General features: G+C 47.2%; 1 protein-coding gene across 1 annotated transcript in view; it reads right to left on the reverse strand.

Moving 5' to 3' along the window:
* The window catches only part of Slc7a1 (solute carrier family 7 (cationic amino acid transporter, y+ system), member 1), a 72,495-nt gene extending 68,761 nt beyond the window's left edge, over nucleotides 1-3,734 (reverse strand). Inside the window, exon 1 of the mRNA NM_007513.4 lies at nucleotides 3,559-3,734. The gene's annotated coding sequence lies outside the window, so the exon portion shown is untranslated. The remainder of the gene's footprint in view (nucleotides 1-3,558) is intronic.
* Nucleotides 3,735-20,178: the final 16,444 nt, after the last annotated feature.

The raw sequence follows: 20,178 nt of genomic DNA on the forward strand, positions 1-20,178 counted from the left end.
GCCTGCACAAACCCCAGAACAGGTAGCTTCAACGGTCCCAAGAGAGTCCATCAGTACAAGCCTGTCCTTTGGTGGTGAAGGTATCCAAAAATTTACTTGGAGAAATTCTCAGTGGTTAAGAACACTTAAGGAGGACCTGATGTTGGTTTCCAGCATCCACATGGGGGCTCACAGCTATCTGTAACTCCAGTTCCAAGGGATCAGACACCCTCTTCTGGTCTCTGGGGGCAGTGAATATATATGGTGCACATACAGAGAAAGATATATATATATATATGTATATGTATGTGTATATATATATATATATATATATATATATATATATATATATATATACACACACACACATACATACACATATGTAAAAATTTTAAATAAACATGAAGCCAGGCATGGTGGTGCACACCTTGAATCTCAGTACCTGGGAGGCAGAGGCAGGTAAATCTCTGTGAATTCCAAGCAAGCCTGGCCTAGATAGTGAGTCCCAGCCAGGGAAGCTAAGAGCTAAACACTGAGACGGTGTCTCTAAATAAATGAAATTTTTGAAAGGTTATTTGCAGTGACAGGCATGGTAGTGTGTACATATAACCCCAGCATTCTGGAGGCTGAGCCAGCAGGATCTCATGTTTGGTCTATACAGCAAGTCTTTGAATGAATGAATGAATGAATGAATGAGAGAGAATATACTAGCCATTTTATTTTGTGTCTGCCAAAATCTTTTTCTCCCGGGACTGGAAAGATGGCTCAGCATTTAAGAGAGACTATTGTTCCTCCAGAGGACCCAAGTTTATAAGCAGCACCCATATCAGACGTCAACAACCGCTTGTAACCCAAGCTCCGAGGGATTCAACACTCTCTGGCTTTTAGGGGTACCCACACACGTGACAAATATCCACACAGACACATCCACATAAATAAAAGTAAACCTTTAGACTAGATATAAATGAATAGCGTGAATGTCCCTCTTCCACCCAACAGGATTCTTGACCAGCCTACCCCTTTCCCTCAGTACAGCATCTTGCTCTCTCCTCACATAGAAACCCTAGCCAATCTTACTGGATGGATTGTTAAAATGTATCCAGGCAGTGGGCCAGGGGACACAGTCCCTAGCATATGTTTTGCATGTGAGAGGCCCTGGTATTAATCCCAAGCACACACACGAATCTCAAATACCCACTCCCTATGTCCCCAGCCCCACCCCACCCCCAAGGGGCCAACTATGAAGAAAACACTAGGGCAGTGGTTTCCCAACCCTTTGGGGAGTAAACAACCCTTTCACAGGGGTCCCATATCAGATACCCTGCATATCATATATTTACATTATGATTCATAACAGTGGCAAAAATTACACTTGTGCAGTAGTAACGAAATCATTTTATGGTTGGCGGTGACCACAGCAAGAGGAACTGTATTAAAGGGTTGCAGCACTAGAAAGGTTGAGAGCCACCGCTCTAAGGTCTTATCTATAGGTCCTGCCTGGAGTGATGACTAAGAACCAGATGAAATACCAAGACATTTCAGGAGATGCCTGTAGGTAACATGGCACAGATATCCAGACAAGCACCAGGTTACCGGGTATTTCTTCCCCTAACCATGTCTTCCTTCTTCATACTCCTCCCTAGGATTAGTAAATACTTCTAACTCTGGAGAAAGGCATAATTTCCTGAGCATAATGCGACCATGTATGTAGTTACTTATTTCTGCCGGGCGGGTCTAATGAAAAGAATGCAGGCTTAAACAGCAATAAATGCATTTAATTACATCCCCCCAAAAAAAAAAAAAGTGTCCTGGGGCCTGAGAAAAAATAACCCGGCCTGTCAGGTGCCCACTGTGCAAACCTGCAGCTGAGTGTGCAGGAGACCCCTGGGTACGCTCTCCAGCTCTGCATGAACTGGGATCCGCGCAAATGCCTGTAATCCCAGGGACACAGTGGGAGGCAAAAGGATCAAGGTCATCTTTTGCAAAGTAGCAAGTTTGAGGCTGGTTGTGAAGCTGGGTTGTGGGTGGAGCACAGGGTGAGGTGGGGGTGGGGAGAAACTGATCTACCAAATATAATAATGACCATGTGTCTTAGAAGAGAAATCCCGAAGGGAGCCAGCTTGTCTTCATACCTTTAAAAAATAATAATAATAATCTAAAACCTGTAATTATGGGCCAAGAAAGAGCCCTGGGGCTGTGAGATTCAGCCCTAGCCACTGGGGTATCTCTTATCTCTACTTAACTAGTTCCTTTGGTTTATTCACCCCCCCCCACCCTCCCTTATATACCCTCTAAATTTCACCCTTAAGTAAAACATGATCTCAAAACGCTAAACTTTTCAGAGCTGTTTCAATTCATGGGGTGACTTTCCCCCTCTAAATGTCTATTCTGATCTCGTGAGTCACGCCCTTTTGTTTTAGTGGCAGAAGGGTGTGCTCTAGTCAAAATAATAATTTCCATTGAGACCAACTAAAAATACCAGGGGGATGACTGTGTCGAGGTTTCCTATTATCTTAACCACACATGAAGGGCAAGAAATGTTACAAAAATCCCAATTACCAGCTGACTCCATGACAGCTAAGACAGTCAACCAAAAGATAACGCAGAAGATAACGCTCCGGATTCTAGTGAAAGTTTACTCACCTTTAGAAGAAATACACCTATGGTTGAAACCCTGTCCTCCTGCACGTGAGAGTATAACTGTGGGTGCTGGGAAATGTAGTTTTTTAGTTTGTTTTGTTTTCCTGACAGCACATGTCTGCCTATCCCAGCACATGTCTGCCTATCCCAGCACATGTCTGGCTATCTTAACACACAAGTCCACACAGCAGTGGGCTGGAGCGAGCGACACTGGACTGCTCTGCGGACACCCTTGGCTGGTGACCTGATCGTGCCCAGGAAGTCTTCCACTGGACAGAAACACACGGAGCACAGGTTGTCTACGGAGCCGGAAGAACTTCCTCCCACTCCACACCATCTGGAAGAACAGTCTGTGCAGGCCGAATCGGGTCACAAGGAAAACCCACCCAAGAGGGAGTCCCTCCAAAGGGACCTCTGGAGACTATGAGGCGACCCGGAGGACAGGAATCTCAGGTCTCGGGTCATGCCTGCGAGACCTGACAAGAGTCCATCCTGCGCGCGGCTCGGCTGACGACACTGCCCGGGACCGCGTGGCGGGGCGGGGTGCCGCGCACCGCGCCATGTAAGGGAAGGTCTCCCAGACTGCCGTGACTCCGGATGCCACCCGGGGCAGCCTGCGTAGATGGGTCCCCGCGCCCACGTGGAGCCTACACACGGCGCCACGCGTGGCGGGCGTCACCCGGGTCGCCCGTGTTCACTCCCTCCCGCTGTTGCATCATGCACCACGCCGCGCCTGCAAAGGACCAAGATGGACTCGGAGGAGGCGACCGGAACACTGGTGCCCGCCCCACGCACCCATCCCCCGGAGATGGAGAGGATAAGAAGAACCCTCGCCCTGCCTGAAACGCCACCCGAGGCCACACACACAGACACACACGCACACCGAGGTGACTCAGGCTTTCAGAGCTTCCTGGGCAATCACAAGGATCGCGTACTCACGGAGGAGGCGGCAAGATGTTGAGCTGTGTGGAGACCGCGGGTAGAAAGCCTCTCACACCTGCTAGCTGAGGGGATGGCGCACGCGGGCGGAATCCGAGCCGGTTTCATCAGCCGCGCGCCGCCCTCCGCGGGCCCCACGGCCACGGCCAGTGCTGCGCGTCAGCTTCCAGGGCACCAATGACAGCGCCGCGCGGCCGCGCCCCTGTGGGCGGGGACACCCGAGACCGGGCTTCCCCGCCGGTTTGGGCGCCTCCCGCGCGCGCCCTTGGTCCTCCGCAGCCGCAACTGAGCTTGAGTCAGAGCTGATGGCACAGGCTGAGGGGTGCGAGCCCCCTCCTGGGGAGCCACGGACAGCTGACGACCAGGTTTCTTGCTCCAAACTGGATGTAAGACACATTTTAAAGACTTTTTTTTTTTTTGGACTTAGTTGTAAATCTTCTTTTGACATTGGACTACTTTACGGCTGTGCCCTAGCTAACGCCTTAGCCTCCGCCTTGGTCAGGAAGGGCCCCAGAACCTGCAAGCCTCCCTTTGATACAAGGTAGTTCCTCCACATAGCCAACAGAACAGTTCAGGCAGTTCACACCCGCGGGACTCTCCCCAAGTTTAGTACCCAAATCTAGTCTTCAGGGTTCCTTCTGATCTCTGCTCCAAAATCGAGAACTACAGTCTATAGGGCTGAGGGATGGCTCAGCGGTTAACACTGACAACCCTTTCAGAGGACCCAGTTCTGACTCCCCACATGGGGGCTCACAACTAATCTGTAAGTCTTGAATGTGATGCACAGACATACACAGGTAAACCATAAATATGCATAAGATAAAAGTTTTTATAAAGAATTATATCGAAGCCCGGCAGTGGTGGCACACACCTTTAGTCCCAGCACTTGGGAGGCAGAGGCAGGTGGATTTCTGAGTTTGAGGCCAGCCTGGTCTACAGAGTGAGTTTCAGGACAGCCAGGGCTATACAGAGAAATCCTGTTAAAAAAAGAGAGAGAGAGAGAGAGAGAGAGAGAGAGAGAGAGAGAGAGAGAGAGAGAGAGAGAGAGGAAGGAAGGAAGGAAAGAAGAAAGAAAGAAAGAAAGAAAGAAAGAAAGAAAGAAAGAAAGAAAGGAAGAAAGAGAGAAAAGAAAGGAAAAGAAAAGAAAAAGAGAAAAGAGAAGGTGGATGCTATGTGTGTTCTCAAGTGTGCCTTATCAGTAAAGGGATTCATTGTCAGCCACAGCTGTTGATACTCCCATAGAATTAAACTAACGATGTATTAATTTATATTGCCCAGCCAAAAAGTCTTAATGAATACGTAGAGGGAGGTGGATAGCACTAAAGCACTTCTAACACTTGTAAGATAACATTAAAGCACTTCTAACAGCGTTTGTGATAATAACAAGGCATCAAACATGCTTTGTTTTCCAACAGCCAACAGAAGTAAGTGTCAATCATGCGGTGATGAACTGATTCCTGCCAATCTAGTAGGGAGGTCTCCTGAATCTTTACCAGGTGCCCCCTTCTCACAGAGGGAAACCTCCCATCTTTCAGCGCCCACCAGCTTTGCCTTCAGCACCAGATGAGTATCTGACTCCGAATTCGAACGCTATTCACTGTGTGTCCTCCACAAATCGGCACACTACTGCTTATGAAAATTTACGTTCTCTTAAAAACTGCTTGCCCTGTCCTCGTCTGGGATTTTGGTGTGATACAGGTCCCGTCAAACAAGCTGAAAATCAAAAAACGGAGTCACGGGTAATAAAATCCCACACCAATAAGCTGAAGCTAAACTGACCTCTCAAGAAATTAGGAAATTAGCGATGACCAGTTTATGTAATGATTCTCTGTGCATAAACCCTTAACCAAAAAGAGCAAGCTGGATCAACCAGATATTAGGCAGCTTTTTCTCTATTGTCCCTTCTCCCTGCCTCTACTATGCAGAGACAGTAACTTCTACCTGCTTTCTTCAGCTCATTCCTATCTAGAAGACCAACTTCAGCTTTACTGCTTTTGTTTTGCTTTGTTTTTGTTTTTGTTTTTGTTTTTGTTTTTTTTTTTTTGAGACAGGATCTCACTATGCAGCCCTGGCTCTCATGGAACTCACTTTCTATGGACCAGAATGGCCTCGAACTCAGAGACACATCTGCCTCTGCCTCCCCAAGTGCTGGGGTTAAACGTGTGTGCCACCAAGCCTGGCTACAATTAAGATCTTTAAACCATAGTTTTGTTATTTGACTCTGTGTGTGTGTGTGTGTGTGTGTGTGTGTGTGTTGCACACATATCACATGTCAGTGTTCAGACATGCAGAGGCCAAAACATGATATCAAGTGTATCCTTCTATCACTGTCTGCCTTACTGACATAAAGCAGGATCTCTCAATGAGCCCCCACACTCATCACTTTTTGGTAAGGCTGCCTGGTCAGCGAATGCTTGTAATCTGCTCATTTCTGCCTCCCAGTTTGGAGGTTAAAGGCACATGCAGCCATTCCCAGCTTGTAAAGTGGGTGTGAGATTCAAACGGGTCCTCGTGCAATGCACTCTTACCCGTGGAACCATCTCCCCAGCCCCTGTGATTTTGATCGAAAGCCAACCCTTTGAGCTGGGCAGTGGTGGTTCGTCCCTCTAATCCCAACACTCAGATTTCTGAGTTTGAGGCCAGCCTAGTTTATGAAGAGATTTCCAGGACAGCCGTGTCTACAAAGAGAAATCCTGTCTCAGGAAAAGGTTCAACCCTTTCATGTTTGAAATACAATTGTGGGTTTGTTAAATGTATATGTGTGTGAGCCGGCATGACTTTAGGAGCACCACGTGCGTGCCAGAGACCATGGAGGCTAGAAAAGAGTATTAGCTAGTTACAGGTGAGCCACCATGTGGGTGCTGGGGACTGAACCCAGGAAGAACAGCCAGTCCTATTAACCACTGAGCCATCTCTCCAGGCCCTGTTTTGTTTTGTTTTTTTTTTTCAAACTGGCTTTTGGCTTCCAAACCTTAAAGATATTCCACGTGAAGAGCCAACCTAGATTCCATCTTTCCTAGGGGATTTTTTAGCACAGTTTCCAGTTCAGTGACGCCTCCCATGAAGCAGCTGGCCTCCCACGGAGCAGCTGGCCTTCAGACTGACAAGAGGAATCCCTCAGAATCAGGGCCCATGAAAAGTATCCGGTGCTTTGAATGAAAATGTCCCTCCTAGGGAGGGGCACTAGTAGAAGCTGTGGCCTGTTGGATTAGGTGTGGCCTTGTTGGAGAAAGTATGTCACTGGGGGTGGGCTTTGAGGTTTCAGACACTCAAGTCAGGCCCAGTGTCTGTCTGTCTGTCTGTCTGTCTGTCTCTCTCTCTCTCTCTCTCTCTCTCTCTCCTTCCCTCCCTCCCCCTCTCTCTGCAGCCTATTGATCCAGATGTAGATGTTGCTGTCTTCAGACACACCAGAAGAAGGCATCAGATCTCATTACTGTTGGTTGTGAGCCACCATGTGGTTGCTGGGAATTGAACTCGGATCCTCTGGAAACGGCTGAGCCATATCTCCAGCCCCCAGATGTAGAATTCTCAGCTCCTTCTGCCTGTAGGCTGCCATGCTCCCTGCCATGATGACAATGAACTAAAAACTTCTAAACTCTAAGTCACCCCCAATTCAATGTTTTCTTTTATAATAATCCTGTTATTTGCTAGGCAAGATGGCACACACGTATCATCCCAGCACTCGGGACGCAGAGATGTGTAAATCTCTATGAATTTGAGGCCAGCCTGGTCTACAGAGTCAATTTCAGGATAGCAAGAGCTATCCCTGTCTCAGGGTAGAAAAAGTTGCCATGGATGTGGTATTATAGCGATAAAATTCTAAACTAAAATGAAGTGACTTCAGAGGAGAAAAAAAATCAATTTGAAGCAGAGAAACCCAATTGTGGTCAAGGTCTCACAGAAGATGCTGGTAGCCCTGGCTCAATACCATGACAAACAGCAAAGGTCCTAAGGCACCGTGACTGAGAGGTCTCCATCATCGCCAGCTGAGCCAAGATTCCAAAAACCCTCACAGAAAGAGGTTGCTGGTCTTAGCCCCTGTCGGACATCTTGTAAGTCACATCCTCGTCTAGGACCATCAGGCAGCACAAGGCATTAAAAGGACCTAGAATCAGAATCAGTAAGGCAGATGCAGGCTGGTTCTGACCCAACCCCTAACAGCCTGAGGAGAATGTACTGGGTTACTGTAATCCTTGGTTTCTTTGATTTCCAGTAGAGATCATGCTAGTTGCATAGCGTTACAAAGTTCATGGCACATATGAGAGACAGATCCAAAGATGGACAGATTAGACAACCTATAAACAGGCTTACACACATCTCCACAGATCCTCAATAAAGGTGCAGATATGACTGGAGAGATGGCTCAGCAGTTAAGAGCACTGACTGCACTTCCAGAGGACCTGGGTTCAGTTCCTAGCACCCACATGGAGGCTCAGAATGGTCTGTAACTCCAGTCTCTTGGGATATGATGCCCCCTTCTGGCTCCTTCAGGCACCAGGCGTGTACTTAGCACACAGACATTCATGCGGGCTGAGCACCAATACACATACAGTTTTTAAATTCATTGCTTTTCATTTTTTTAAATCATGTGTGTGTCTTTGTGAGTGGGTACCACGTGTACAGGTGCCCATGGAGTATGACAGGTCCCCTGAAGTTGTAGCTAGAGGCAGTTCAGCTGCCCAACATGGGTGCTGGGAATTGAACTCAGATCCTCTGGAAAAGCAACACCTGTGCTGAGACATCTCTTCAGCCCAAAGGAAAATCATGTTTTAAGTGCAAAGTCTCTTCAATGAGTACTATTAGAATAATGGCTCTCCACGTGGGAAAATAAATAAATAACATAAGGAAAAGAAATAGAACATAACCACCTTACATTAAAAAAATTCAAACAAACTGCGGTGGTTTGAATGAGAACGTCTGTAGGCACAGAGAGTTTAATATTTGGTCCTCAGGTGGCTTCACTATCTGGGTAGATGTGGGAGCTGTGGCCTTGAAAGAGGAAGTGTGTCAGTTAGGATGGGCTTTTTATAATTTCTATAAATTGTTCTGGCCACAGTGTTTCATCGCAGCAATAGAGAAGTAACTAATGGGTGGTGGTGGTGGTGTACACCTTTGATTCCTGCACTCAGGAGGCAGGCAAGTCTCTGAGTTCGAGGCCAGCCTGGTCTATAGAACAAGCTCCAGGACATCCAGTCTTACCCGCGTTTCGGCACCAACTCTTACACGCGTTCTTGCGACCGGCCAGGAAGAACACAACAAACCAGAATCTTCTGCGGCAAAACTTTATTGCTTACATCTTCAGGAGCCAGAGAGCAAGAGAGCAAGAGAGCAAGAGAGAGAAAAGGAACAAGAACAAGAAAGCAAGAGCAAGAGAGAGAAAAAGCAAGAACAAGAGAGAGAGAAAGCAAGAACAAGAGAGAGAAAAAGCAAGAACAAGAGAGAGAAAAAGCAAGAACAAGAGAGAGAAAAAGAATGGCAAAACCCCGTCCCTTTTAAGGAGAATTATCCTCCGCCTAGGACGTATTACTCCCTGATTGGCTGCAGCCCATCGGCCCAGTAAAGGCAGAACACATGGCGGGAAAACTGCCCCTGCACGTGTGCAGATTATGTTTACTGCTTAGAACACAGCTGTCAGCGCCATCTTATAATGGCAAGTGTGAGGGCGGCTCCCAACAATCCAGGGCTACACAGAGAAACCTTGTTTTAAAAACAGCAACAAAGGAGTAGGAGGAAGAGGAGGAGGAAGAGGAAGCAGAAGAGAAAGAGGAGGAAGAGGAGGGAGAGAGAGAGAGAGAGAGAGAGAGAAACTAATGGGCTAATGGGGCTGGAGAGATTTGGCTGATCTCTCAAAGGACCCACATGGCAGCTCACAACTGACTGTGCCTCTAGTTCCAGGCTATCCAGCACTCTCACACAGACACCTAGCACAGACATCCATGCAGGCAAAACATCAATGCACAGAAAAAGCAATAGCACACTAAGCACCAAACATAAAACCTTAAAACTCCCGGGAGACAGCACGTGCTAAAATCTAGGTGACTTTGGGTTTGATGGCGACTTTCTTTCTTGTGGTGCTGGTTGTTAAAGGAAGGGCCTAGGCAGGGATTCTGTGTGTGTGTGTGTGTGTGTGTGTGTGTGTGTGTGTGTGTGTAGCCCAGGAACTCACTCTATAGATGAGGCTGCCCTCGAACTCACTGAGATCTGCCTGTTGGGATTAAAGGTGTATGCCACCGCTGCCCAGATCCAGAGACTTTAAAAACAGCCACCAGCATGTATCCCGGTAAAGAGTCCTCTCTCTCTACAAAAGCAACGTGCCTACTCTCAAGAGGAAGGGTCCTTCTCACAACCCACGAAAGAAAATCCAGCTATGCAGAAACCAAGAGGGAAGCTGAGAGAGGTTTATGTGAGCTGTGTGTGGTTAATCTTCATAGCACATGGAGACTCACCGTAAGCATCTAAAAACACTGGCTGAATACATTCCAATACATTCCTAAAATCCAATACTAAATGACCATGGGAAACAAAGCTTCCAAATAGTACTTCATGATATGGAAAGTACTCAGGCTATATTATGAAAATATTACATAATATTTTCCTGCACTATTATTCCAACTTTCTTATATATAAAATCATGAATCACCCAATGCAGTGGTTCTCAGCCTTCCTAATGCTGTGACCTTTGAAGACAGTTTCTCATGCTGTGGTGACTCCCAGCCATAAAACTATTTTCATTGCTACTTCGTTAACTGTAAGTTTGCTACTGTTAAGAATTGTAATGTAAATGTCTGTGTTTTCCAACGGTCATAGGTGACCCCTGTGAAAAGGTCATTCAACACCCCAGGGGGTCGGGACCCACAGGTTGAGAACCACTGACCTAAAGGCCTCACTACCTTCTCAGAAAGATGTCCTTCAGCTTGCACTGTGCAAACCGCATAGACCGAGCCCACTAACAGACTCACCAGATAATATACTCCTGAGGGACCACTATCATATATGTAGTCCAAGTGTCCTTACACCACACGTGACTGTGTGCCCTCAAATGTTCACAAACATACCCACGTGTACATGTTTACTTATGTTTGTATATGCATAAATGTTGGGTGTAGCCAGGATATAAATACTTTTAAAATGCTAAGCCAAGACAAGCGGAGATGACACATGGCATTAATCTCAACATTTGGAAGGCAGAGGCCAGCAGATCTCTGAGTTCAAGGCTAGCCTGGTCTACAGAGTGTGCTCCAGGACAGCCAGGCCTGTCCTTAAAGGGAGCCCTAAATCTTTTTTATACATATAGGAAAAAAAAAAGATTTTTCTGTATAGGAGTGTTTGCCTGCATGTATGTATGTACACTACATGCATGCAGTACCTGTAGTGGCCAGTAGAGTGCGCAGAAGCAGACTTAGCTTTGCTGAGTCTTTTCTCTGCCCCTGAGTTTTAATTCTTACTCTCAACTTCTTACATTGAAAATGTATAACAAACTCAATAAAGCTCATGGACAATCAGAATCGTACCAAAATATTAGATCTTATGTCAACTTCTTCCTTGCCCCTAAATCTATATCCAGACTGTTACTCACAATTAGCAGGAAGTGGAGGGTACTATATGCACACCACATATCTTAGAACACTCACTCTAATGATTCTTAATTCTTCAGATAGGAGGGTGGAGACAGAGTCTTGGTGTGTATCCCTGGCTGTCCTTGAACTCACAGAAATCCACCTGCCTCAGAGTGCTGGGATTAAAGGTGTGCAGCCCCACACCAGGCTGCTTGTCTCCTTATTTTAAATGTCAATGTCCAGCGATTCTATTTTGAAGAGAGAGGGAGTATGTTCTGAGCCTTCACCTAGTTCCCAGTGTCAGCTCTGTTTGTCAGGAAAGAAGATCTCTAACCTGGGGTCTGAAACGGACTCGGCCTTTAGGCTAATCAGCACCAGCTAACCGGGGCCAGGAGCGCTGAGAAGATAGCCTGCGCCTCTCATCTTACCAGGAAGTAATTAAAGGAAAACACACTAAAGTCGGCATGGGAAGGGAGAGCTGTGTGCTTCCTTCAACAAGCTTCCATGGGTCCCCTCTGTGTGCTCTTAGGGGTTAGGTTTGCTTTGGGTGTTGTTGTTGCTGTTGTTGTGTTTTGTTTTTAGGGTTTTGGTAGTTTTTTTTTTTTTTCTCTTTAACAGCCTATTTTTCAAACAGCACCTTAGGCACTGATTGCAGATAATTCGGAAACTGAACCCTGTCCCAGGTCATGGCTGGAGAAGATTCCTCCCCCCGTATCCTCCTCTCTGTTCTCAGCTTAACTCTCTTCTAACTTGAAGGTCATTTCATGATGCTTACAAGACTTTTTGTGTCCTATACGAGTCTTTAATTTTTCAATAGCATCGCCTGTCTTCTTTTTCTTCTTCTTCTTCTTCTTCTTCTTCTTCTTCTTCTTCTTCTTCTTCTTCTTCTTCTTCTTCTTCTTCTTCTTCCTCTTCTTCCTCTTCTTCTTCAAGATTTATTATTATACGTAAGTACACTGTAGTTGTCTTCTGACACACTAGAAGAGGGCATCAGATCTCATTATGGATGGTTGTGAGCCACCATGTGGTTGCTGGGATTTGAACTCAGAACCTTCAGCAGAGCAGTCAGTGCTCTTAACTGCTGAGCCATCTCTCATCCCCGTCTGTCTTCTTCAACACATTAATACTATGCCCATTGGCATTTACGTCCAAGAAAAGGAGAACTGGCCAGGCCTGTTGAGTTGTGCCTTTAACCCCAGCAGTTGGAAGCCAAGGAAGGCTAATTTTGGTGATTTCGGGACTAACCTGGGCTGCACAGTGAGACCCTGTCTCGAGAAAAGCAATCAAGGAGACAAAACAAACAAGGCCCTGGAGAGACGGCCCTGGAGAGATGGCCCACCCGTTAAGATGGAGCCCGTGCAGAAGACCTGAGCTCGTTCTCAGAACCCATGTCAGAACTCCACCTTCAGTGGGTCCCACACTCATGTATACATACCCACACACAGACACCTAGACATGTATACATAATTTAAAATGGGGGGGGGGAACATAGGAGAACATTCTAGAATACTTAGTAAAATAAGGACATCTGCTATGGAAGACCCTAACCAATCTTATTGATGCTCTTAGAAGAGATGAGGACGTAATGAGGAGAGGAGGCAGGGTCGATGTTTCCCTTCCACGTGACACAACAGAGGGAGAGCAGCTGCCTTGGAATCAATGAGAGAAGGCTGCAAAGGAACCAACTCCACTGACCCTTTGACCTTGAATGCTCACCCTCTAGGCCCCTGAGACCACCAACATCTGTATGTTTACTCCCCTCCCCCAACCCCAGGGTCCATGGGGTTTTTGTGATAGCCCAAGGGAGTTGACTTGGTGGAAATATTTAAGAAGAGTGTCAACAGTGGAAGCTGAAGCAGACGTAAACAATCAAAGTCACAGAGAGAGAGCCAAGTCCTCAGACTGAAAATTAGTCTCTCCATTCATTCATTCATTCATTCATTTATATTCTTTCCTTGTTATTTTTGGAGACAAGGTTTCTCTCCCTCTCCCTTTCCCTCTCTCCCTTTCTCCCTGTCTCCCTGTCTCCCTCTCTCCCTCTTTCCCTCTCTCTCCCTGGCTGTCCTGGAACTCACTATGTGGACCAGGCTGGCCTCGAACTCACAGAGAATGGCCTGCCTCTGCCTCCCTGAGTGTCGAGATTAAAGGCGTGCGACACCACTGCCCAGCTCCACTCAGGATTATTTTAAATCAGTTAGTGGATCTTCAGGGATTTCCTACAGCCACCATTCCCTTCTTGGCCCACATACTCAACAGGAAATCTGGGAAAGCCATGGAGAAGCTGCCCATCAGGCTGGCCAGCATCACTTGTCACTGCGTAGATGTGTTGCCAAGCATCGGTCCTGCCCCCGACAGACAGGAGCACAATGCTATCAGCCCAGCCGCTGTTGTCTCCCCTCAACAGCAGAGTGGGGGAAGTGGAACTTTTGGCATCAGGCAGGCGTGGGTGTGAACCTGGACGTCAGTAGTAATCAAATGGTGAACCTTGGTCAAGTTACTTAAGTCATAAAGGAAGACAACAATATTCCCGTTTGACTCTTTTTGACGATTAGATAATGTGCACAACTCAGGGTCAGTTTTAGGAGCTCTGACCCACCCTCTTTCTGGCATCGTTCCTCTCTTCTTTGCCAGAAGACAAGGTAGCAGGCCCTGGGCTCCATCTCTGTCTTCACTGAAATGACTGAGCCAGGGACGTTTGCCCGTGGCCCTTCTCAGCCTTCTGCCTGGCACCTGGGACTAACTCACCAGCTTGTATTCTTGTCGTGGGGCTTAGTTTATATCTGCAGGCGGGTGCCTTGACAGAAGCCATTCTCTTCTTGGGCTCTCTAGCAAGTGTGTCAGTTGCGGCTACACCAGGCCGCAAGGCTGCGTGAAGACAGACAAAGCATTCAAGAGTTCAGCTCTCAGGCTGAGAGAACTCAGGAAACAAACAAGCCTGAGAGGGTCTGAGGCTGACCACTGTCTCACAGTGGAAGAAGAGAACCCGCCCCAAAAGTTCTCTGACTTCTACATTTGTCTCCCCCCACACATGCTTATCTTCACACACACACATACAAGGCATGCATACATACATGCATATACACACACTGGAGCACACACACGTAGTGACAAAAAAACTTAAATTCTAATCAATTTATTCTATAGTAAATAAAATAAAATAGATATTTCAGTTCTTTTTAAAATTCCAGACTCACTTGGTGAAAAAAATCAATCCCCCAATCTCCTCTCTCCCCTCCCCTGCCCCCCACAGGGCAGGATCTTACTATACACCACAGACTAACATCAAATCCAGCATTCTCCTGCCTTGCAAGTCTGGGATTACACTCAGTTCAACACTATAATCTTTATGCAATAACCATTGCAGATTTCTCCAGTTTGTGCCCAATCCTAGACAACTCGTTTTTGCTCTAAGCTGGTCTCGTGTCTCAGCCTCAGAATGAAGTCCCTTGTCTTTGTTTCTTACATCAAACATCCTTGCTGCAAGTGTGGACAAGCGGGGCCATGCAGCACCATGGCTGAGAACATGGATGGTAGAGACGGCCAAGTGTGTGGCTCTTAACAGGTGACCAGCCCCTCTCAGCCTCATCTACAATACACATGTGACGATTAATGAGCTGCCGTTGGGACTGAGGTAAAGCCAGCAGGCGCCATGTGCATTGCCCAGCCAGAATAATAATGAGTCTATAAAAGTTACCGTTTATTATTATCGCAGTCATAAAAAAACCTTTCTCCTAATGTATACTCTCCTGCTATAAGCAAATACCAGTAAACTGCCAGGGATTAGAGTATTCATCCTTCAGCTGCTAGTGTGTAGTGCAGAAGCAACCATGGGGTGCTGGACTTTGTAACCAGCTTTTCATTGTAAATAAACAGTACCACTGACCAGCAGACCACCGCAGCCATCTTCAAGTGGCTGCTTATAATTCAAAGCATGGGCCACGGTTAGTCAGGGTTCTTTAGAATAACAACTTATAGAATGAATCTCTCAATATCTCTCTCTCTCTCTCTCTCTCAATATCTCTGTGTGTCTGTGTGTCTCTCTATATGTGATTTATTATAATAACTTATGGGCTGAGGTTCAGCTAGTCTACCAATGGCAGTCTATGAATGGAAAGTCCAAGAATCTAGTAGTTGCTCAATACAAGAGGCTGGATGTCTCAGCTGGTCTTCAGTGTATGCTGGAATCTCGAAGAAATAGGCTCTGATGCCAGTGAAGAATGCAAGGTGAGAGCAAGCAGACAAAAATCACAAGGCTTCCCTCTTCCATGCCCTTACGTAGGCTTCCAGTAGAAGGCATGAGTCAGATTCGATCTGGATTGAAGCTCTTCCTATCTCAGAGATCCAAATTAGAAGTGGATCTTCCTGCTTTGAATTAAACAAAAATCCCTCACAAGCCTGCCCTACATTTTTGGGTTTTAGTTCCAGATGTAGTGAAGCTGACAACCAAGAATAGCCACTGGGGCTTAGACCAGGGGTCACCTGTAGCAGGGCTCCTCAGACTGGCCAACATCCACATTTGGGCTGGAGAAGCCTCTTTTGGAGGTAATTGCCCTGAGCTTCGTAGGATCCTTTGCAGGACTTTGGGTCTTAGTCCATGGGTACCGCTTGTACCCACCACAACTAAAAGGGGGGTGTTGCCAATATCGCCTTGAAAGGATGCCTCCCTCCGTCTTGGTTACCTTTGCCAGCGTGACACAAATGTAGACATGTCTAGGAAGACAGAAGCTCAACTGAAGAATGACCTCCCTCAGATTGGCCTGTGAACATGACTGTGAGGCATTTTCTTGATTGTTATTGATACAGGAGAGTCCAACGCATTGGACAGTGTCAGCCTTGGGCAGTTGGTGTCTGGGCTGTGTAAGGAAGGGAGCTGAGCAAGTCATGGGGAACAAGCCAGTGAGCAGTGTTCCCTCATGGCCTCTGCTTCTGTTCCTGCCGAGTCCCTTGGTTTCACTCAGTGATGGGCTGCAACTCAGAAGTCAAAGACATCTCCTCTTCCCTAAAGCTGCTTTTGGTCATGGTGTTTATCAGAGCAACAGAGACACAAACTAGGTCACCCCTAATGGAGAGCCACTGGACTGGAGGAATACCTGATTGTCTTGTCATAAACAGTGGGTATCGGTTATAAGAGAAAAAAAAAAAAAGTAAGCTCTTCAGGCAGGGCTGAGTTAGTGACTGAGTCTGTGGGATGCCATCAGGTTAATGGAACCATTGTCCATAGGCCATATGTCTAGATTGATTGGTATCTTAGGTGTCTTAGGATTTTATTGCTGTGAAGAGGTACCATGACCAAGGCAATTCTTATAAAGGAAAACATTTCATTAGATCTGGCTTACAGTCTCAGAGGTTCAGTCCATTATCATCATGGCCGGAAGCATGGCCGAGTGAAGGGGATTGTCTTCTGAAGACAGCTAGGAGACTGGAATTCCACACTGGGTGGAGCTTAGGCATAGGAGACCTCAAAGCCCAGCCCCACAGTGACACACTTCCTCCAACAAGGCCACACCTCCAAGTAATGCCTTGCCTGTGGGTCAAGCATTCAAACCACCGTACTAGACCATGGTCCTGTGTGTGTTGTGGTGAGCCTTTGGGTGAAGGGTCTTTGAAGCCGTGGAAATGGAAGGTTAACTCTGAGACAGCAAAATGCATGGTGGCAGCTGAAAGCAACCAGGTGGTAGTTACTCCCCAAGATGGTTAGTCCAAAGGTGCTGCGTCCGTTGTGTTAGTCAGTGATGTGTTTTACCCGCAGCCTTGGAGAGTTTGCGGTCCTTTTACACATGACTACCCCTCCCCCACCTCCCCAGTCACATTTCAGAAGGTTCCACTCTACTGGAGATGAAAACAGAACTCTTGGCTTTCATAAAGTGGGTTTCCAGGATATCTCTCCCATCCCCTCAAATATCTCTGTAATAGAAATAACTCCATTCTTTGGGCTGGGGTAATGGCTAAGCTAATGAAGTGTTTCCTGGGGGAGGCATAGGTTTGGAAGCTTTCTTTCTTTCTTCCTTCCTTCCTTCCTTCTTTCCTTCCTTCCTTCCTTCCTTCCTTTCTTTCTTTCTTTCTTTCTTTCTTTCTTAAGATTTATTTTGTGAGTACACTGTAGCTGTCTTCAGTCACACCAGAAGGGGGCATCTGATCCCATTACAAATGTTTGTGAGCCACCATGTGGTTGCTGGGAATTGAACTCAGGCCCTTTGGAAGAGCAATGCTCTTAACCACTGAACCATCTCTCCAGCCCGGTTTGGAAGTTTTCAAATCTCACTGTCATGTTTGGGGCAGGTGGACATGCAGCCGGAGCCGGGTCCTCAGAATCCACCTCACGGCTCTCCTGAGTCTGTTGTGCTCTGTGTCTCTCCGTTGGAAGAAATGACTGGGTCTGTGTGTTACAACCCAGAAGAAACCCATTCCCAGGCAGGATTTCACCCCGGTGGAAAGCCTGACCGTCCCTGCTCGCCTCTGTGCCCCTGGATGATGTCATAGAAGGGTATTCTCTGCTCGGAGTCACAGGCTCGCCTTTTCAGAGCCTCCCCCATCCCATCCCCCATCTAAAAAAGTGGAATGGTGGGTCCTCCAGCATCACAGAGGCAGAGGCAGCTCCCAGCGGAAAGGCATGTGAGGGACCCCTAAGGACTACACATCCTTACCTCCCTCTGTGTCTAGTTACCTGCTCAGGGGGTCTGTGTTACAACCCCATCCAGCTTCTGTGATCTACCCAGTGACTTCTCGTTGTGGGTAGTGTTGCTCACAAACAGCAAATACACTTAATGCGTGATACAGACGCTCACACTTCACTGCCCTGGGCTTTTTTTTGTAAAGACACGTTTTCCCCCTCTCTTCTTCTTGCCTCCTCTTCCATGGGATCTTGGAAACAAGATGGACGGACTCCGTATGATCTGCAGAGCTAGGTCTCAAAATACCCTCATTCCCCCTTAATGCTGGCCTTGACCCATCCTGCATGTTGAGTTCCTTCTTGGAAAATTCCCTTGTCTTTCATGCCACCACACTTTAGGCAAGGCCAACCCCACGTTCTTTAAACGCCCCTATTGGGTTAAGCAAGACAACTCATTGACATACGGACTGAACTTGCTGCTGTGTGGCTTTCAGGAGGATTAATTTACTCTTGGCTAGAGTTCCTGGATGAGTTTTCTCTGGCTAGAATTCTCAGTTAGTTGTCCAGAAAAGCTTGTTAGCCCTCGGGTCTATCGCGTTTTTCCTGCCTCCATCATCTGTACAAACAGTGCAAAGATGATGTCACAGGCGGAAAGACACACCCAGGGGCACACACCTCTAACATCAAGGCTGGTGGTGCCAGGTAGAGATGCAGATCCCTGAAGCCCATTGTTCAGTCAGACTAGCTGAAGTCATTGAGAGAGCCAGATTCCACAAAATAATGTGAGGAGGGGCTGAGATAAGGCTCAGCGGGGAAGGACCCTTGCTGCGAAGCCTAATGACCTGAGGTTAATCCCCAGCACCCACAGGGCAGAAGGAGAAAGTGACTCCCACAGGTTATCTTCTGACTTCCATGTGCACACTGTGGCCAGCATGCATTCATCCACATACATCCACATCCACACACGTATAAATAAACAAATAAATGTGTTTTTAAAACCTTTCTAAATACAATAAAGGTAGAGAGCAATCAAGGAAAGACACACCCCCCAACACTGACCTCTGGCCTTCTCAGAGATATACACACACGTGTGCGCATGAGCTCCACACATACACACAGCCGTGTGAGCAAGTGTATACACCACACATCACAACATCGCTATTAAGGTTTAGCGGTGGACTACATTGGTGATCAGAGCCAAGGAGTGCTGCAGAAATCACACCATGCAACAGATCTCACACAAGAGATTTATTGGGGGTGGGGAGCAGAGACAGAGAGAGCAAGAGACCGAGAGATAGAAAGACAGAGAGAGCACAAGAGATGGGGAGTTAGAAAGAGAGATCAGGCCTTGATGGCAGGCACCTTTTAAAGGGCACAGGCTTCACACTTAGTGGCTGGTGATGGCATAGTTGCTGTCAATCAGCCCCTGGAGGTGGGCTGGGGCTAAGAATTCCCACACCCACACTGTATGCAAGGGGTATCGCAATCAGCGATATGGTTAAGGGGAAGCTTTTTATTGTGCATAAACAAGAAGATATAATCAGAGGCAACTGGAAGAGCAGAAAGAGAAAGCAGACTGGGCATGGCCAGGGTTATCTACAAGGAAAGGGAGAACAGCATAAGAAAAGCAAATAGTGCATAACAAGAGAGAGGGAGGGAGAGGGGAGAAAGAGGAGAAGGGAGAGAGAGAGGGGGAAGGGAGAGGGGAGGGAGAGGGGGGGAAGAAAGAGGGAGTAAGAGAGGGGGAGGGGAATAAAAGGAAGGGGAGAGAGAGGGGAGAGAGGGGGAAGAAAGAGGGAGTGAGAGGGGGAAGAGAGGAAGAGGGGAATAAAAGGAAGGGGAGAGAGGGAGGGGAGAGAAGAGAGAGGGACAAGAGAGAGAGAGAAAGAGAGAGAGAGATGGAGGGAGGGAAGGAGGGAGGGAGGGAGGGAGGGAGGGAGGGAGGGAGGGAGGGAGGGAGGGAGGGAGGGAGGGAAGAGAGATGGGAGAGAGAGAGAGGATGTGCTCATGCCTGCACAGGGAGGGGCAGGAGGCAATGGGTATCTGGGAGGAAGATGTGTGACAGGCACTTATGAGCAGGGACTGGGGAGCCTGGGGTCCCCCATGGGTTTTGATATGCCGATGCAGGTGTATATCAGTGGGGGACACCGTGTCTTTTCTGTCAGAGGTAAGGAAAATGATTCCTTTTGGAAGATAGGAAACCATTTCACACATTCCTGAGGAATACTGGCTTTTGAGCTCATTTCTGGATATTCGGACTGCCTGAGACCTAACACATAGCAACCAATATTAAAAAGGAAGGGGGAAAAAAAAGGAAACAGAAGCAAAGAAATCTTCAGTTTTCTTCTGAAAGCTTGAAATAAGTCACACTGTGTGTATATGTTATCACACTGGCTGACTACAGTTAGATCCTTAAACATCGAGGGATAGAGACCTCAGCCTAGGCTACTGTAA

This window comes from Mus musculus, chromosome 5 (genome assembly GCF_000001635.26).
Source record: "Mus musculus strain C57BL/6J chromosome 5, GRCm38.p6 C57BL/6J".
In the NCBI taxonomy this organism is placed as follows: Eukaryota; Metazoa; Chordata; class Mammalia; order Rodentia; family Muridae; genus Mus; species Mus musculus.